Source organism: Panthera tigris, chromosome B3 (genome assembly GCF_018350195.1).
Source record: "Panthera tigris isolate Pti1 chromosome B3, P.tigris_Pti1_mat1.1, whole genome shotgun sequence".
NCBI classification, from domain to species: domain Eukaryota; kingdom Metazoa; phylum Chordata; class Mammalia; order Carnivora; family Felidae; genus Panthera; species Panthera tigris.
Window position 1 is genome coordinate 74,817,021 of NC_056665.1, and position 18,287 is coordinate 74,835,307.

Consider the following 18,287-nt stretch of genomic DNA (forward strand, 5'->3'; position numbering starts at 1 on the left):
GAGCAGATTCTTTAATGCCCCTTACCCATTTAGCCCATCCCCCTTTCTTTTCTTTTTTATTTAAAATTGTTTTCTAGATTTTTAAAAGTCTTAATTCCAGTATAGTTAACATACAGTGTTATATTGACTTCAGGTGTATGATACAGTGATTCAACAATTCTAGATATTACTCGGGGCTCATAAGGTAAATGTACTCTTAATTCCCTTCACCTATTTCACACCTCTCCCGCATACACCTCCCCTCTGGTAACCATCTGTTTGTTCTCTATAGAGTCTGTTTTTTTGTTTCCTCTCTCTCTCTCTCTCTTTCTCTCTCTCAGTTTGTTTATTTATTTTGAGAGAAGGAGAGAGCAACCATGATTGGGGAGTGGCAGAGAGGGAGAATCCCAAGCAGGCTTTGCGCTGTCCACACAGAGCTGGACGTTGGACTTGAACTCACAAACCGTGAAGTGATTTAAATGGCATGTGCTTGCATTCCATCCAGAGTGCCATTTTCTGGTCAGACTTAAAACCGCAGGCTTTAGCTTACTGGCATTCATGCCTGGAAAGAGGAAGGGGGTTCTAGGAGCTGTGCTGAATTTCTCCTAGGAGCTGTGGTAGCACCCGGCCACTCCTACAGCTATGTCCTTATGTTGAGCAAGCTGCCCAGAGGCCAAAGGATGTCTTCCTTGTAGGGGCCCAGATACACACAGAACTGAGGTTATGCCCATTCACACACAACCTATTCAAAAATACAATTGGCGGGGGGGGGGGGGGGAAGGACATTCTCTTAAATGCATAAGAGATGAAGCAGAGTTTCAATTTTCATGGTAAGACAGAACACTGAGAACTTTAAAAGTGATAGTTGGAGCAGTTACAGAACACAGACATTGGAGGCAGTTTTCTTGAACTCACAGGTGCCCCCCCCACCGCCCATCATTAGCTGTGTTACCAAGGACACACTGCCCGACCTCTCTGGACATCAGAGTCCTCAGATGTAAATGAAGCAGTAAGTACACTCTTTGGGATGCCTGGAGGATGAAATGAAAAAAATTATGTGAGATGATTAATGTGGTTCCCAGCATGCAGAGCTCACTAAACATCAGCCACATTAATTATTATGTCCATCAACATCACTTTTATTAGAGACTAAAAGAGAAGAGTGTGGGACATTTTTGGTGGGGCTGAAGTGTGGGCTACAATTAGGCTCTCCCCACCCTCAGAAGTCTAAATACAGAATAGGCAACATCACTTCTGAACTGAATGTCCTGGGCAGAGATGCCACATATGGATTCTTTAGTCCCTGAAGTCTGCAATCCTGTGTTCTCCAGGTGTTTACTAACCTGTCAGGCTGCTGGCACCTGGCTAATTCTGCAGTGGCCATGGCTATTCTCCACACTTCAACATCCCTAGGGGCATGATGGACTCAGGGTTAGCCCTGCCAAGAAACCTCCCACGTAATTGTTACTAAAGACCTTGCCATAATCACTACCATCTGTTATGGATTTAATTTCTAATACAGTCCTGCAAAGAAGAAATAAAACAAGAAAAACCAAAGGTAGCACTTGTGTGTGGACTGATGTGGAGGCCACAATTCAGTTTTAGGTTTGGATTCTCGAGTCCTGGGTGGCTTTTTATTTCAAGAACAGAATCTGCTGCCCAGCTCCTCATGGCCAAGGAGATAAAAATCAAAGAGTTTAAATAATTAGAGGCTTGTTCATATGCAGTTACCTGGGTGCCACTCAGACATACTGAAGAAGAATGTCCTGGGAGGGAGGAAAGAGGAACCCAAGAAGCAATTACAATGACACCATTTTGCGCATACTAGAGAACCACGACTCTTGGGTTTCATAATTTAGTAGAGGATACACAAGCTATTCTAAGAGCAGACTGTCTCTGACAGGTGCCATAATAAAGATAGGGAATACAGCAGCTGAAAAGGAGAGTCAACTCACACAGGTAGATCTAGGAGAACCTTGCAGAGTGGGAATTTGGGAGGCAGTTAGGATTAAGAGCACAAAAAAAGCCGGGCTAGGAGCCAGGAACAACAGGACATGAGAGTGTCACTGGGAGAGGGAACCAGCTAAACAGAAACACCAGGAGAGTAAGCAAGCCTGGCATGTGTCGGAGCAGATGAATATGGCCGAGGTCCACGCGAGTGGGCTTGGAGGGAGGGGGTTACTGCTTCCGGTAGAGGGAGACAAGGCTGTACAGCTGGATGAGGTATAGGACAGAAGGCCTTGAGTGCCAGCTGAAGTCTGGGTTTACTGCTTCTTTGCCATGATTGGCTGTGGAAGGTTGCTACAGGAGGGGTCAGAATTGTATCTGAGCTTTGACAAGGTACGTCCCTGGTAGGGTGAACTGGAGAGGGTAACTCAGGCCCACAACACCATATAAGCTTTCCCAAATCGAAAAATCTAAGGAAACAAAGCTTTTTTTTTTTTTTTTTTTTTTTTTTTTTTTTTTGTACTCATCTGGTGGCAAAATCTGCCATGAAACGAAGTGGGATTACTTATAGTCATTATTTACCCAACTTATTATGAATCGTCATGCATTCTGCTGCAAAAATATTAATGTGTTTGATTAGGGGTGCTGCCCCAAGCCCCACGTGGGGATGCTACAAAATTTAGTTCCTGGGCTAAATAACATTTGTGAACTCAGAGAAATTCTGAATTCCAAAATACATCTGGGACTGAGGTTTTGGTAAGGAATTATAGATCTTAACAAAAAATGGGAGACACTTAGCAGCCTTGATGCTTTAAAAGACCAAGGAAACCTTTTTTAAAAAAATTGTTTTTAAAAATTTTAAACGTTTATTTTTAAGAGAGAGCGAGAGAGAGACAGGGTACAGGAGGGGAAGGAGCAGACAGAGAGGGAGACGCAGAATCTGAAACAGGCTCCAGGCTCTAAGCTGTCAGCACAGAGCCCGAGGCAGGGCTCGAACCTGTGAACCGTGGGATCATGATCTGAGCCGAAGTCGGATGCTCAACCGACTGAGCCACCCAGGCACTCCCCGCCCCCCCAACGAAACCTTTTAAGAGGTGACATAGAAGGATGGGTAACCAGACCATCTTTCCTAGTGGCCAATTTTCTAGGACCACTTAATTGCTGTGGAGGTTTGTCCAAAAGGGAAGGTGCCTTTGGACCGTGTAAGTGTTCTGGCTCTTATTAATTCCTCTTTATTGTCATTATCAGCCCTGCTTTCCTGTATCTCCAAGTGTAAATAAGCAAAGCCTATGATGTTGCAAAGTAGAAAACGGATGGGGACTGACATGGAAGAAGGCGGTTTTGCCCTTGCACAGCCGTCTGTGTATGCATGTGGGTCTGTACACCAAGTCCAGCAACTGCAGAGCTACAGAGCCCCTCAGAAATCACTCAGTTCAACTCATTCATTCTGCAGATGAGGAAAGGAGGGCAGAGGAGGGAAGTCACACATTGGAGATCTCACATCAGAGGCTTGCACGGTCAACATTTACTGAGCACCCCCAAATTTCCCCCTAGGATTACGATCTCCAGTAGAACAAGGAGTCCATCTCTGGTGACTAGATGGTGACTCACACAGGGAGCGCTGATAAATCCTCTCTGATAGTGGTTTTCATAAGCATAACCCCACTGCTGGGAAATACACTGAAGCCCACTGGAACCACACACAAGCTTTTCTAATCAAGTACTGACGTGAAAGGGATTTGGGTTTGGGTTCAGGCTTTACCAATGACCATATGAAGAAAAACTAAGGAAATAAGAAAAAAAATGTGTTTTTCTTTCCTTGAAAGGCATTTAAGTTTATATTAAGGCATTAAGATATAGATATAAGCCAATGCATATGTGAACTCCTAGAAAAACCAGAGGAACACAGAACCAAACACTAACCAAACCTCTAGAACTTTACGCTTAGAAACTACAGAAGAAATGACAGTGGAAAAGATCTGCAGACTTAACCATACACTCTCATTTATTTCTGTATGACTTAAAACACCATAACCAACATAAGAGCCAAAAACCTAAGGGGAAATATTCTTAGCAAATATTTCACACACGGGCTGTGTGTTTTTCTCTGTAAAGAACTCACACAAATTAGGGAGAAAAACACCAAAACTCTTAAATAATCAGGCTAAGGACATGGAAAGACATTTGCCAAAAGAAAATACACCCTTTGTAAGCAAATCCATGGGAAAATGTTTAGACACCCCACAGTGAAACACAAACAAAAATGTTAGTAGTGCCTGAGGTTGCCAACAAAATGGCACAGATTAGAAAAATGACAACAGTCAGTGCTGGTGGAATAGGATGAAACAGACCAGCTGATACATTACTAGCAGCGATTTTGGAAAGTTACTTGGCAAATTCAAGTTCTTCAAAATATTCATACCCTTGAGTTAGTATTTCTGCTTTTGGAAACCTACCCTAAATAAATAATGAGCCCTGTAAACTTAAGTTTGAGCATGGATATTTACTGCACCAATATTTATAGCACTAAAAATCATAAACAACCACCCTATTCAACAATCTGACAAAACACAAATAAATCAAAAAGTATCTGTTCTAGGGGTGCCTGGGTGGCTCAGTCAGTTAAGTGTCTGACTTCGGCTCTGGTCATGATCTCACGGCTCATGGGTTCGAGCCCCACATTGGGCTCTGTGCTAACAGGTCAGAGCCCGGAGCCTGCTTCGGATTCTGTGTCTCCCTCTCTCTCTGCCCCTCCCCCACTCATGCTCTGTCGCTCTCAAAAAATAAACATTAAACAAATTTTTAAAAAAGTATCTGTTCTAAATAATATTATGCAACCAGTGAGGTGAGGTTGAATTAATCCTAGGTAATAAAAGAAAAATGCTTATGACTGAATAGTAATGAACAGATTAGGAATCAAAATGTTTAATACAGAATGATTATAACTCGGTAAATAAATTAATCTGTGAAGAGGAAAAAAAAAGAACCAAAGCCTGATTGGAAATAAAACAAAATGATTATATCTGGGTGATGAGCATTTAAGTCATTTAATTAATTTCTTCTTCATACTAGTTTATATTTTCCAAAATATCTTTAGATATTTTATATGATTTGATTTGGGAATCTATTTTAATGAAATTGGTCTTCCTCTTTATCTCAGTAAGAGTGTCAAAAGATACTTCTTAGGAAATGATGATAAGGCTCAAATTAGCACAGATATTACAGGGATATCTTACTAACAAATCCTTTAGATAAACCACTCTGTGCCAGGAGGAATTCGGAGTACTTTTCTGCCTCACTGAATCATGTTAACAATCCTGTGAGGTGGGTACTATAATTATCACCATTTTATACAGGGCACTAGGAAAGTGAATAACTTGCTCAGATATCACGCGTGCATCTACTAAAAATTCAAATCCCAGCTGTTTAACTCCTAAGTGGGGCTCTTAAATACCATGCTACGCAGCTGCTTGTTGACCTCTGAAGTGAAAGGATCTTTGGATATCATTAGTATCAACTTTGGGGACTAAGAGACTTGTTAGATGTCACATAACGAACTACCCAATAGGAAAACGAATATTATGTTTTACAGATTATAATTTACAAACACTAAGAAACAGTAAAATGAGTGCAAACAATCTTACGTCATCTGCTCAATTTTGTTCTTAATATACAATTTTTGTTTCCATCTTCTTAGAACCCATATTAAAGGGAAAGGCACAGGGGCACCTGAGTGGCTCAGTTGGTTAAGTGTCTGACTTCGACTCAGGTCATGATCTCACAGTTTGTGGGTTCGAGCCCCGCATTGGGCTCTGTGCTGACAGCTCAGAGCCTGGAGCCTGCTTCGGATTCTGCATCTCCCTCTCTCTTTCCCTCTCTCTCTCCCTCTCTCTCTCCCTCTCTCTCTGCCCCTCCCCTGCTCACACTCTGTCTATTTCTCTCTCAAAAATAGATAAACATTAAAAAATTAAAAAAAATAAAGGGAAAGGCACATTTCTAGGGTCTGTAAGGAGAACTTCTCTCCCTGAAGTCATAGGGCTAGCACATCTCAAATTCTTTCCTCTCAGTTCCATCAGAGAGCTACATTTCAACCTAGTGAGGATAAGTTTATCAAGCAAATATCTTTATCAAAGCACCCACTGGGTGTGGCACCATCCCAGGCTTTGTAGAGCATCCGACTCCAACAGAGCCCTCGGAGATACCTGAGGGCAGTACAAGAGTCAAAACAAAATACAACCATTTGCCAACAGCAAAAAAGGAGCTCTGTGTATGCTCATTTTCTAATCCATCATGAAGTCCAAAATAAACTCCAGGCCTCCTCATTGCATCTGATCTAGATTAAGAGAGTCAGACCTCTGCTGGGAGAGTGATGTTGGGAGGGCCCTACACCAAATAACTGGGGCTAAACCACAAGACAAAGTTTTACAAAATTGTTCCCTTGAGCTACTGTGGCTTAGTCATGGCTAATATTTTTCAGTGTGCCATTTAAAGGTTTCCGGCCTTGTCTTCATGAGATCGAAAGAGAAGGCAGTGAGGTCTGTATCAGATTGTAAAAATGAGAGGACCCAATATTGTCATAAAAATCACAGAGATGAATGATCGGCCATCCAGCACTGAGGCACCAGCCTGCCCTATAAGGCAAGCACAGTGTCTGTCTTCTCTAAAGGAACCAGGACTCCCAATGGCCAGGCTCTGACTAAACATCAGAAAGAAATGACGACCAGCAAAATCTAAAGCAGAGGTGAAGGCAATAAAAACTGAGATGTATGCGTAATTGGGAGAAGGAGGGGCAATTCTGCTTGTAGCAGCAAAAACTGTATTATCCCAGGACAGACAGAGTCTTGAAATTTACAATGGAAAGCAAGAAACATACATTTAAAAGTCAGAATTTCAAAACTGAGGATCTCATCACTAGTCTTTATTAAATAAATAAAGGAAATATTATTTATTTCGACTACGTAGATAGGTTTTTAGTTATGTGTTTTGGCTTTTTAACCTGTTTTAAAAAGCAGGACTAAGTATGGAGTATATTAGCATTTTCTCTCATTATATAAAAACAAAATATACTCAAATCCAGCTTATTTATTTATTTTATTTATTATTATTTTTTTTAACGTTTATTTATTTTTGAGACAGAGAGAGAGCATGAAAGGGGGAGGGGCACAGAGAGAGGGAGACACAGCATCGGAAGCAGGCTCCAGGCTCTGAGCCATCAGCCCAGAGCCTGACGCAGGGCTCGAACTCATGGACGGTGAGATCCTGATCTGAGCTGAAGTCGGACGCTTAACTGACTGAGCCACCCAAGGGCCCCAGCTCTTTTTTATTTAAAAAAATTTTTTTTTAATCTTTATTTTTGAGAGAGAGAGACAGACAGACAGACAGACAGACAGAGTGCGAGTGGGGGAGGGGCAGAGACAGAGGGAAACAGAATCTGAAACAGGCTTCAGGCTCTTAGCTGTCAGCACAAAGCCCGACGTGGGGCTGGAACTCACAAACCGCAAGATCATGACCTGAGCCGAAGTTGGACAGTTATCTGACTGAGTCACCCAGGTGCTCCTCAAATCCAGCTCTTTAGGGTCATTTTAGACATATACACTTTTTTTGAGGTTAAAAAAAAAAAAACTGAGTGAATTACAAAGACATACTCACTGGGATGGCTGGATTTAAAAAAATTAAATAAATAAATAGACCGGCTGTACCAAATGAAGTCTAGGATCTGGAATGACCAGAACACTTACACATTGCCAAGTGCAGTGTAAAATATTACAACCACTTGGAAAAGTTGGCAGTTTCTGATAAAATTAAGCATAGCATTCCTATGACCCAGCAATTCCATTCTAATCTGGGTACCCAAGAAAAATGAGTGCATATGTCCACAAAGACTTAGGCTAGAATGTGTGAAACAACCTTATGCATAATAACCCCAAACTGGAAGAAACAGAAATGTCTACCAACGGGAGAAAGGATAAACACATTGTAGCCTATCTATACAAAGAATACTTCTGAGCAATAGGAAGAAACTATTTATACTTACACAAGCAATAAGATGGATGAATCTCAAAACATAATGAGTGAAAGAAATCAGATCTAAAAGAGTTAATACACATTGTATGATTCCAGTTATAGGAAGTTCAAGAGCAGGCAAAACAAAAACTATGGGGATAAGAGAATACTGGCTACGTCTAGGGATGGGGGCCATTGACTGGGAAGGGAAACTAGGGAGCTTTCTTACATGTTCTACATCTTAACCTAGGTGATAATCAGATAGACGTTCACATATATAAAATGTGGTCAAGTGCTACACTTAAGATGTGTGCATCTTACTGTACATATATTATACCTTAAATAATGAACATTCAAGACATTAGTTTTTCATATTACAATACATTTTTAACATTTAACATTAAATGTTTGTTATCTGTGCATCTGAAAGACAACTATTTACAAGGAAGAATTATAAGAAATACCCATTTTTGCTAATGAAAGGATGAGTACAATGCTTTAACTGCAAGAATGTTCACCATAAAACTGCTTCCTACAGATAAAAATTAGAAAAACAAATTTAAGTGTCCAACAATGGGGACTGTTGTGGGCACATTTATGTTAGAATGTCATACCTGAACTAATTAAAAATGTTACAGTAATATTTGCTGTGAACATAGAATAAGATCAAGCAGAAGAAAAAGCTAGGTGGAAAACCATACAAGGTCCCTTTTATGTGTATATGCATGCAGAAAAGTATACTAGTGAATATATAATTTCAAAATGTAACAGATTTTATCTTTAGGTGACATCTTTTTTTCTTTTTAAATCAGAATATCAAGGCACAGTTTGCATGAGTGATTGTGAAAGCGTTTTTAAAATAAATAAATGTCTCATTTTATAATTAAAAGCATGAAGAGCTGAGTACACCCTGACCTGAGGGAAGAAAGGAAGAAGCGGGGGCAGTGGCTTGTGAAGGAGCCACCACAGTGGCTGCTTCACTGTTGGTTTTCTCCACTTAGCGTTCCCGAAGTATGCTATGTTGATCTACAACAACACGGAACCCATGGCTCTGTGTCTTCCGGAGCAACACTGCCAGTGAAGGCAACCCCTAAGGCTAGCTGTCTCCATCCAGTTCCACGGACGTATAAATCCTCTCCCAGCTGGAATCACTTTTGTTTCTATAACGTGGTTTTTCATTGACTTCAACAGATGAATACTCAAGACTTTTTATGTGCCAGTTCCTAAACAAAACCTCAGGGGATACACATGTAGGACCGACATAGGGTGTGCTTGTAGTTGAAGCTCATTTAGCTTTTTGCGCATCCCCCACTCTTTGTAGAATACAATGCCAAGTGCAATGGGAGATAAACCGTAAGCCACAGAAATCCTTTTATCCACTGCAGTAAGTAGTAGTTATAAAAACCTGCTAGTAAAAACCTCAGGTAGAAAAAAGGCATGTACATATGTACACGGAACACTCATCAACTACTTCTAATGATCATTTCTTAATCATAGAATTTCCCTACCAGGTGAATGCATCTTGATTACAGAGGTGTTTCCATTGTGTCAAGTAATCAGCTTTTCTTTAAAAAGCCTACAAATGCCAATTCTATCCCGTTTATTTACAGGGTCTGAGAATGGTCTCTATTCTTCTCAATCCAAACCTTACTACTCTAAAATGAATGATACACTGTTACTTTTCAATTTGCATATAAATTGTTCCTTTTGACTAAAAATATGCAGGGTTAAAGACATATGAATGATATTCTACAATGGACAAAAAATTTCAAAATCAAGTAGGTATACACGGTACATTTTACTTAGTCTTTTTTATGAGGCCATTTTAATGATTTTTATATAGAGCAATCCAATCAACAGGTCAAACACAGCCATCGTCTCAACTGACATTGATTATGATCTTTTGTTTTCAGAAAACATATGTAGCTTTCTAGCTTAAAGAATTCCAAATTCAGAATACAGCGTATTTCAGGAATATCTCCTTTTTCTAATCTGCCGTTTTTTTTTTTTTAAGGCTTATTTATTTTTGAGAGAGGGAGAGCACAAGCAGGGAAGGGGCAGAGAGAGAGGGGGACAGAGGATCTGAAGTGGGCTCCATGCTGACAGCTGTGAGCCCAACGCTGGGATCAAACTCACAAGCTATGAGATCATGATCTGAGCTGAAGTCAGACGCTCATCAACTGAGCCACCAGGTACCCCTGCCATCTTAGTTCTTAAGTCATTGGATTTAGATATTTTAAAGGACTGTGTTGCTATGAAATCTAACCTGAGAATATAGCATTCATGACAAATTTTAATTTAAGGGCTACAGGAAAATAAAGAATAGCGCTGAATCACTAGGTTTCTATATCAATGGCTCGCTCCCTCACTAGAGGAATCTTGCTAAGTCAAATTTCTAAGAGTAGGCAGTTTGACTTTTTACTTTATATAGGAGGGAAATATTAGGTCAAGGAGACGCACTGTCTACTTCACTATATTCCCCAAGAGGAAAAATGAAAAAAGCAGCAATTGCTCAAGACTAGCAAAGATACAGATTTGGAAGCATTTACAAAAATAAATAAAAAAATGCACATGCAGGCATTAAAGTTTTATGTAAAAATTTGTAACATGAGGAATTGCTTCCATTACAATGTTGAACATAAAGAGCATTACGCAGAGTTGTCTATATCAGTGCAATATCACCTCAATTATATAAAAATATCTTAAAAGCATTAAGGGTGATTAGAGAAACACACCAAAATATTAACATTTTAAAATTGGAATTTTTAAGAGTTTTCAAATTTTAACTGAATTCTCTTCTTCTCTACACTTGTTATTTTTAGTTTTTTTTAGGAATGAGAATGTATTGTTTTTTAATCTTTATTAAACTAAAACAAGGTAGTTGTTCCAAAGAAATTATACTGATAGCTTTCCATAAAAATGATACCAGTATTATTCCCTCTTTTTAAAATAATTTACCAAATCATGTTTTCCTATTTCTTTAGGGGTATGATTTTTTTCTGCTTTCTCTTCTGACACTTCTCTGTTAAATCTGTCAATGTTGGAACATCTCGTGTTTCTGTCTTGGCTGCATTTTCTTCCTATGTGATCTCAACCATCGAAAGTTTTGGTTTAAACATCACTTCAGGGCTAAGACATGCCACTTCTGCATCCCCAGCCCAGATCTCCTCTCTGAGCTCCAGGCTGCAACCCCCTCCCAACAATCCCCCCTTGACTGGCCTTTCAAATGTAACATGGCCAAAGTGTATCGCTGATTTGCTTCCTCTTCCTTCACTCAGTCTTTCTTAATTCACATCTTGAGTCTTTCACCTTTTCTTTCTAGTAAACAGTAGAGACTAATTTACTTAGTTGCTTGCACCAAAAAAAAAAAAAAAAAAAAAAAATAGGAGTTATCCTTGATTCCATTCTTTTCCTAACCACGTGACCCAACTCAATCCATTCTCCAGATGTATTAGTGCCAGTGGACACACATCTTGAATCCAACACTTCCCACCACTTCTGTGCCTTCCACTTGGCCATAGCCAATTACATCTCAACTGGACTTCTGCATCAACCACCTAAGTAGTGAACACTCGGACCCCATTTGTCTTCATGGTAGTGAGAATGTGAACCATGTCATGTCTGTGCTTAAAAACTGTCCCCCATGTCCCATGATCCATATGATAAAACCTAAACCTCCATATTAAGCTGACAACACCTTACAGGATCTGCACCCACCTACTACCTCAGTCTTCTCCTCTCCCACCATGTTCCTGCCACACTGACTTTTCTTTGGTCCCTTAAATGCCTCGAACTTTTTGTCCCTTCTGCCTAGAAAGCTCTTTCCTGGGTCTGATTTCACAAATGGTCCTTCCTCTACTACTCAGACCAAAGTGGACCTGAAATTTGCCAACTCTCAATTTCATCATAGGTCTTAGATTGTACCGAGACCCCAGGCCAGCAGCTGCTTTCAGAAGATCCGACAGCCCTGGAGAAGCTGGAGGCTCGGCTGGAACCATAACATTTGAAGAGAGGAGACTGTGATTCCCTGCAATCAGGTTTCGTTCAGGCAAACCCCATCACCCACAGGAGTTAAACTCTAGATTACACAGCTCAAGGGCAAGTTAATGGGAATTGGCAGAACATAAAAGGAAACAAGAAATTACAAAGGAAAATGCACTTAAAATAGAAATAGGTGAAATGCACAGTAGTAGAATTTGTGCCAGCTAAATACATCAAGCCATATTTACATTTCTGTGTTATCTTTAGTGACAAGCAGGAAAGGAGATGAGGCGTCACTGAAGTACTTCTAAATTTGTTAGAATCTGCATTTAACTTTACTTCTAGGATTCTTGAAAAATCAGAATATGGGGCATCTACACAACCAATGGTGCCATACGCCGGCTACAGAGACTTGGCCTTGAATAAGGCACATGTACAAGCTTTAGTTTGCCCACCGGGAGCCGCAGCCCAGGGGCCGTCCGGCTCTAGCAGTGCAACATGAGCAGAGAGCCTGGCAGCTCACAGCGCCTGATCTACACCATCCACAGTATCTTCTTTGGATCAGTCCTGAATTTTACTTCCATCGTTTTACAGGTGTGGGAACTGATGTCCAGGGATTTTATGCAATTCGATCAAAAATCAGTTATAAAGGTAAGACTGGACCCTGTTTTAGAATCCAGGTGACAGGCTAGGCCAGCTGACAAGTAGCCAGCGTGAACTTGAGTCATTCTATTTAGTCCTTAGCTTCCTCATGTGTAAAAACGGGTAGAAGAACTGCCTTCGTTCTCCCACAGAACGTTCTCTCCCACGTTCAGAGGCCGTTGTGATTTCTGGTGACATCTTCCCGTTGCTCCTCCCCAGGTCGCACCCCTCGTCCACGTTGCCTCGCGGCTGTCCCCAACACAAAGCACACTCCCACTTACGGATCCCTCTGCTTGCAGGTCCCTCAATGTGCTTCTTTTGATGTCCACAGCTTGTCCTCACTTCCTTGAGGCTACTGCTCGCGTGTCCTCACGTGAGAGACTTCACTGACTACCCAAAATAACGGTGACTCCTGCCCCCGACCCACGCTCCTTTTCCGCTATCCTGTTTTACCCTCCACAGAACATATTTCTTCTGCATCTGACATCTTGTTTGTCTGTCTCCTCATAACTAGATTATCGACTTCATGAAAGAGGGAATTTTTGTCTATATTGTTCACGGTCTGTATCCCTGGAGTCTACTATAGTGGTTGGCATAGAGTATGTCCTTTAAGAACTGAATAAACTAATTGTATCAATGAATGTATTATGATTATTATCTTCTAGTCCCTTCTGGGTCTGTCTAGAAGACAGGCTACATGTAGCATTCTTGGTATTAAAATCTGGGTCTTTAATCGGGGTAAACCTTGCCACTCACAATTTTACATAAGCCAGTAGATCCAAGGACTAGAAAACACATATATATGATAATTAGTTACTAAAGCCTAAGTTTAACAACCTGAGTCCTAGCAAAGCCTTCAAACCTTCCACTTCTATCTCTATTGCGAATACCAGAGATGTTAAAAAAAACTATCACCGCTCAGAGAACTCCCATGGCCGTAAATGTCAGAAAGTAAAAGTAACAACAGAGGAGTCTCACGACAGCTTCTGAGCAATTCAGTGGCCACCTCTGGGAGGGAAAGAAGGCGAAAGAATGGAAGCGATGTCTTTAGCAGTATCCCTAATGTTAAAAAAGACCCGATGGGGAGTGGGGTGGGGGGATTGGTTATACAGGTGATGGGGATTAAGGGGGGGGCAGTTGTCACGATGGGCACTTGGTGTTGTAAGTGTTGAATCACTAAATTGCACACCTGGAACTAATAGTACACTGTATTTAGCTAATCAGAATTTAAATTTAAATTTAAATTTAAATTTAAATTTAACTAATCGGAATTTAAAAACAAAAAATATATAAAATAGAGAGATGAAACAAATACGGCAAAATATAAAAACTGGTACTTTCCTGCAGCTATTTCATAATTAAAAAAAAATAAGGAACCAAGCCATAGGATGTCTATAGTACAGATACTAGAACCTGCTATCTCAGTTTCTCAAACACGGAAAGCACCTCGGCAGCCAGGCAGACCTATCTGTACCCAAAGCGTGAGCACCCTTCTCCACTAGGCCGACAGTCAGCCAACTGCCTGGCAGTGCCACTTGGCAAACTCTTTCTTCCACTGGCAAGGCCTTTCCTATTTCTAGGAGTATTCCAGACTTCTATTACCATCCTCAGCCCAGCAGCCTCATTTGTAGTAGTAGACCTCACATGGGCGACAGAGACAAGAGGAGCTCTTCAGTTCCTCCTTGTGCTCCTTTAAATGTAGGTGTGCATGTTTGGGAGCCCTTCACTTAACTGAAATCAACCTCTCTGTTGACTTCTAGCCTTTGGTCTGTGTGCTCGCCGGTCATGGAGAGGTCCTCCACCTTCTTGTCCCCATGGCAGCGCTCCAAATATTGTAAGACCGCGAGTGCGGCCCCTTGGGTTCTGCGCATGTTAAACAGTACCACCTTTGTTCAACTTGTGTGAGGGGAAGAGAGCGGCTCGCCTGCCTGACAAGGGCGGGCAGAACACTTGGTACGGGAGGCCTGTCAAGCTGATATTCTGCATACGAAATGTTATGTACCAATCTTAACAAGGAATTAATGAAAGCCAAACATTGTTTCTAACTGCCTGAGATACGAGTTCTAGATTCGAATTTAACATGGTTATTTTCCTGTAGTCTTAAAAGCAATTTTAAGTAACATTAAGGTCCCAGATTAGCTTTTTCAATTAAATAATTGAAGAGTTTAAAAAGCATGTTAACATATGAAAGGTATCGCGATGGATGCCACTGAAAATCACTAGCGCCTTTTGGTACCCTAACAGAGAGGTGGCTGGGTGAGGTGTATAATCGGGTGATAGCAAGGGAAGCCAAGGAAATGTGCAATGCAGCACCTAGTGTCGGCCAAATAATTGTTAAAACCTTCTATGACTATTTAACAATGCTTAGGACTTTGCAACTGAGATGTGCTTCCATCTGTTTAAAAATCACGCAGCCTTGTCTTGAGCGCATACTTAACCTCAAGGTTTGAACAACTTACAAAAAGAATAAGGAGCCTTGGAATGGCACTAAGAACAAGGGAGTAACGTGAGCACACTGGATTACTGCTACTCCAAGTGTGGGTTTCAAACTGTGCCAGCTGGCAATGGTCTGCAGTAAGAGCAGAAACTGAGATAGAGCGTTTAGAAACTTTTATAGAACTTGAACGGAGAAATCTTATGACTACTGAATCTAATAATACTTTTTTAAAAAAATGTGGGCTTGTCTTTTCCTCATTTCATTTTTCTAGCAATTCGTTTTTACTCTATTTTACAAAAGCATCAGATCAAGCAGACTAGTAATTAAAAGGTAAGTCCTTCACCACACAGCTATTTTGAGAAGTCAATGCCATTGATTGGAACTTGAGCCCTTGTTCTTATTATTTAATTTCTTCTTTGCAATCCTGAGTTATGTGCCCAGTCTTTTTTTTTTTAAATTTCTTTTAATGTTTATTTATTTTTGAGACAGAGAGAGACAGAGTATGAATGGGGGAGGGTCAGAGAAAGAGGGAGACACAGAATCCGAAACATGCTCCAGGCTCTGAGCGGTCAGCACAGAGCCCGATGTGGGGCTCGAACCCACAAACTGCGAGATCACGACCTGAGCCGAAGTCGGACGCTTAACCGACAGAGCCACCCAGGCGCCCCTGTGCCCAGTCTTAATGCCGCAAGCACCCACACTGCCAGGCGATGGGTGGAACTAGGGAATAGTTCACAGGCTTGCTAAGTGCAATGAAACTCAGACTATCTTAAAAGACACTGAGCAGGAGAACTTCTGTTGAGATTCCAACAAAGGGAAAGAAACAGCTCAGCTGTTACTGTCATTCACTCCTTCACTGGCCAAAGGGGAATATTCCTTTCTCGCTGAGGGGCCACAGTCCTGGAAGCAGAAGGTGAGGACCACTGAATAAGACTGGTTCATCTCTGTGCATGTCCTGGGCTAAGGGACCATAACCCCATTTAGAGCCCCAGCTCACGGGTATGATGGGAGGAAGGAGAGGAGAGTCTTCAAGGCAATTAATCTTCATGGGAAATTTTTAAACAGTCAATTTGAAAAGGAAATTGCTTTAGGGTAGTCTATAATTTCCATGTTTAACCTTGTGTTTTAAAGGCAGCAATTAAAAACAATGAGTGATGAGATCCTTTTCGGTCTTTGGAAAAACTGCTGCCTTGGCTTGCAACTTGCCCATATCAGAAAGCACCACTGAGGGAGAGGAAACGGAATAAAGAGGTCACCAGGACATGAAAAAATATGGTTTCTTCTCCAGGGAAGAGATTTGAGGATGCAGGTAGGGGTTCAAGAAACACTGCAGTGGACAGATGGTGCAGCCCTTCCCTTTTCTCTGCTGTGTCTTGCTCCTGATGTCAACGTGTCATTCTTCAGCTGCTCAGGGACCTGAGCCTTAAATTATGCATCATCTTTCACCGGCATTTGGTAAATGCCACTAAGGCTGGTATTGGAAAATATGCCACTGCGATGCACAAAATGAAGTTATGCAAAATTAACTTCTCAAGCTTTATCTTACTGGTTCTTTCATTTTTGGTGGCTGAGGTCAATATTCTTCTTATTAATCATTTGTCATTCCAAGACTATCTTCCAAGTTTTTGTCACAAGATAGATTTTAAAGTTGCTCTTGATCCTTCCCATATTTTTTAGTATGATCGATTAGTTATCACTTCATTACATATGCATAGGGCAGCATTTTATATACTCTCAGTCACAGGACTGAGGTATAGGGTTTGCATCTTCACTGGATAATTAGATGCTTAGCTTTTTATTCTTTTTTTTTTTTAATTTTAATGTTTATTTTTGAGAGAGAGAGAGAGAGTGAGAGTAAGAGAGAGAGCACAAGAGGGGAAGGGGTGGAGAGAGAGACACAGAATCCAAAGCAGGCTCCAGGATCTGAGCTAACAGCACAGAGCCCGATGCAGGGCTCGAACTCGTAAACCAGATCATGACCTGAGCTGAAGTTGGTTGCTTAACCGGCTGAGCCACCCAGGCATCCCAGTTTGCTCATTTTCAAAAAATTATTTCTCTCAACTGTTTCAAACCTGAGTACCAGGGCAGCAGAATTGCTGCAAAGCAAACCATCAGTCTCCCTCGGCTCTCACTGTTATTACCCGAAGTTATTTATCACCATGCTTGGGTCAACACTGTCTTTTTAAGGAAGAGAAAGAGGAATTACGTATGAGGGCAATCTGTCATGTTTCTCAGAGCTTAACGGAAGTATACAACTGCGTGTCGCGTCATTGCTGTCTGTAGAGGTCAGGCTTGGAGCTCCCAGCATTTCTGTAAACACTTCAGCATAGAGATGGCGTAAAAATGACTATACTGGGGTAAGAGCACAGATGAGATGGCTTTGTAAATTCTTTCAACTATGGTTCAGATGACAGTCTGATACAATTCCTTCAGGAAGCGGTAGAAGGTAAGGTTTTTAAGAGCCAAGCAGCTAAGCAGGTGGTTCCCTGAGTTACCGGGTCATTACACACAAGCTGTGGGGCTCGAATTCTTTCACAGCTAAAACAAAGCAACAGTGATTACTGTTTCACTGGCATTACTATTCTTATTAGGATTACCATTACTATTATAGTTGTATTTTATCCTAAGCCAGCCACCATAAGCCATTGGTTCTTTCCAAGAACACATTAGGTAAGTCATTTAGACTTTTGAGTACATCCCAGTAAAGGGGAAATACAATGCTTTGTTTCATCCTCTTCTGGTGAGGAAGCTACGTTATAAAGACTTTTTATTTTTTTTTAATTTTTGAAAAAAATTTTTTAATGTTTATTTATTATTGACAGAGAGAGAGAGAGAGAGACAGAGCATGAGTGGGGGAGGGGCAGAGAGAGAGGGAGACATATAATCTGAAACAGGCTCCAGGCTCTGAGCTATCAGCACAGAGCCTGATGCGGGGCTCGAACTCACGGACAGTGAGATCATGACCTGAGCCAAAGTCGGACGCTCAACCGACTGAGCCACCCAGGCGCCCCTATAAAGACTTTTTAAAAATGACAGCATAAATAATGAAGTCATGGTATATTTATACAAATAAATAGTCTTCCTCTTTTTTTCTCTCCCTTTTTCCAGTCAACATGCATACCCACAACCCTATTCAACTCGTCCTAATCCAGCTCCAAGATAAATAATCTTCATTAGGTGAAGGTGGAATAAATAAAGCAGTGAATCAACCAATCAATCTATCTCTCCTGGGCTAAGTTTTACATAACAGAAATATATACAATGTGAACTTAAAACTATAATGATCATAAAGAACCAA

The 18,287-nt window shown here is 41.0% G+C and overlaps 1 protein-coding gene across 5 annotated transcripts in view; it reads right to left on the minus strand.

Moving 5' to 3' along the window:
* STXBP6 (syntaxin binding protein 6) overlaps positions 1–18,287 on the minus strand; it is a 244,524-nt gene that overhangs the window by 91,400 nt on the left and 134,837 nt on the right. The window lies entirely within an intron of this gene.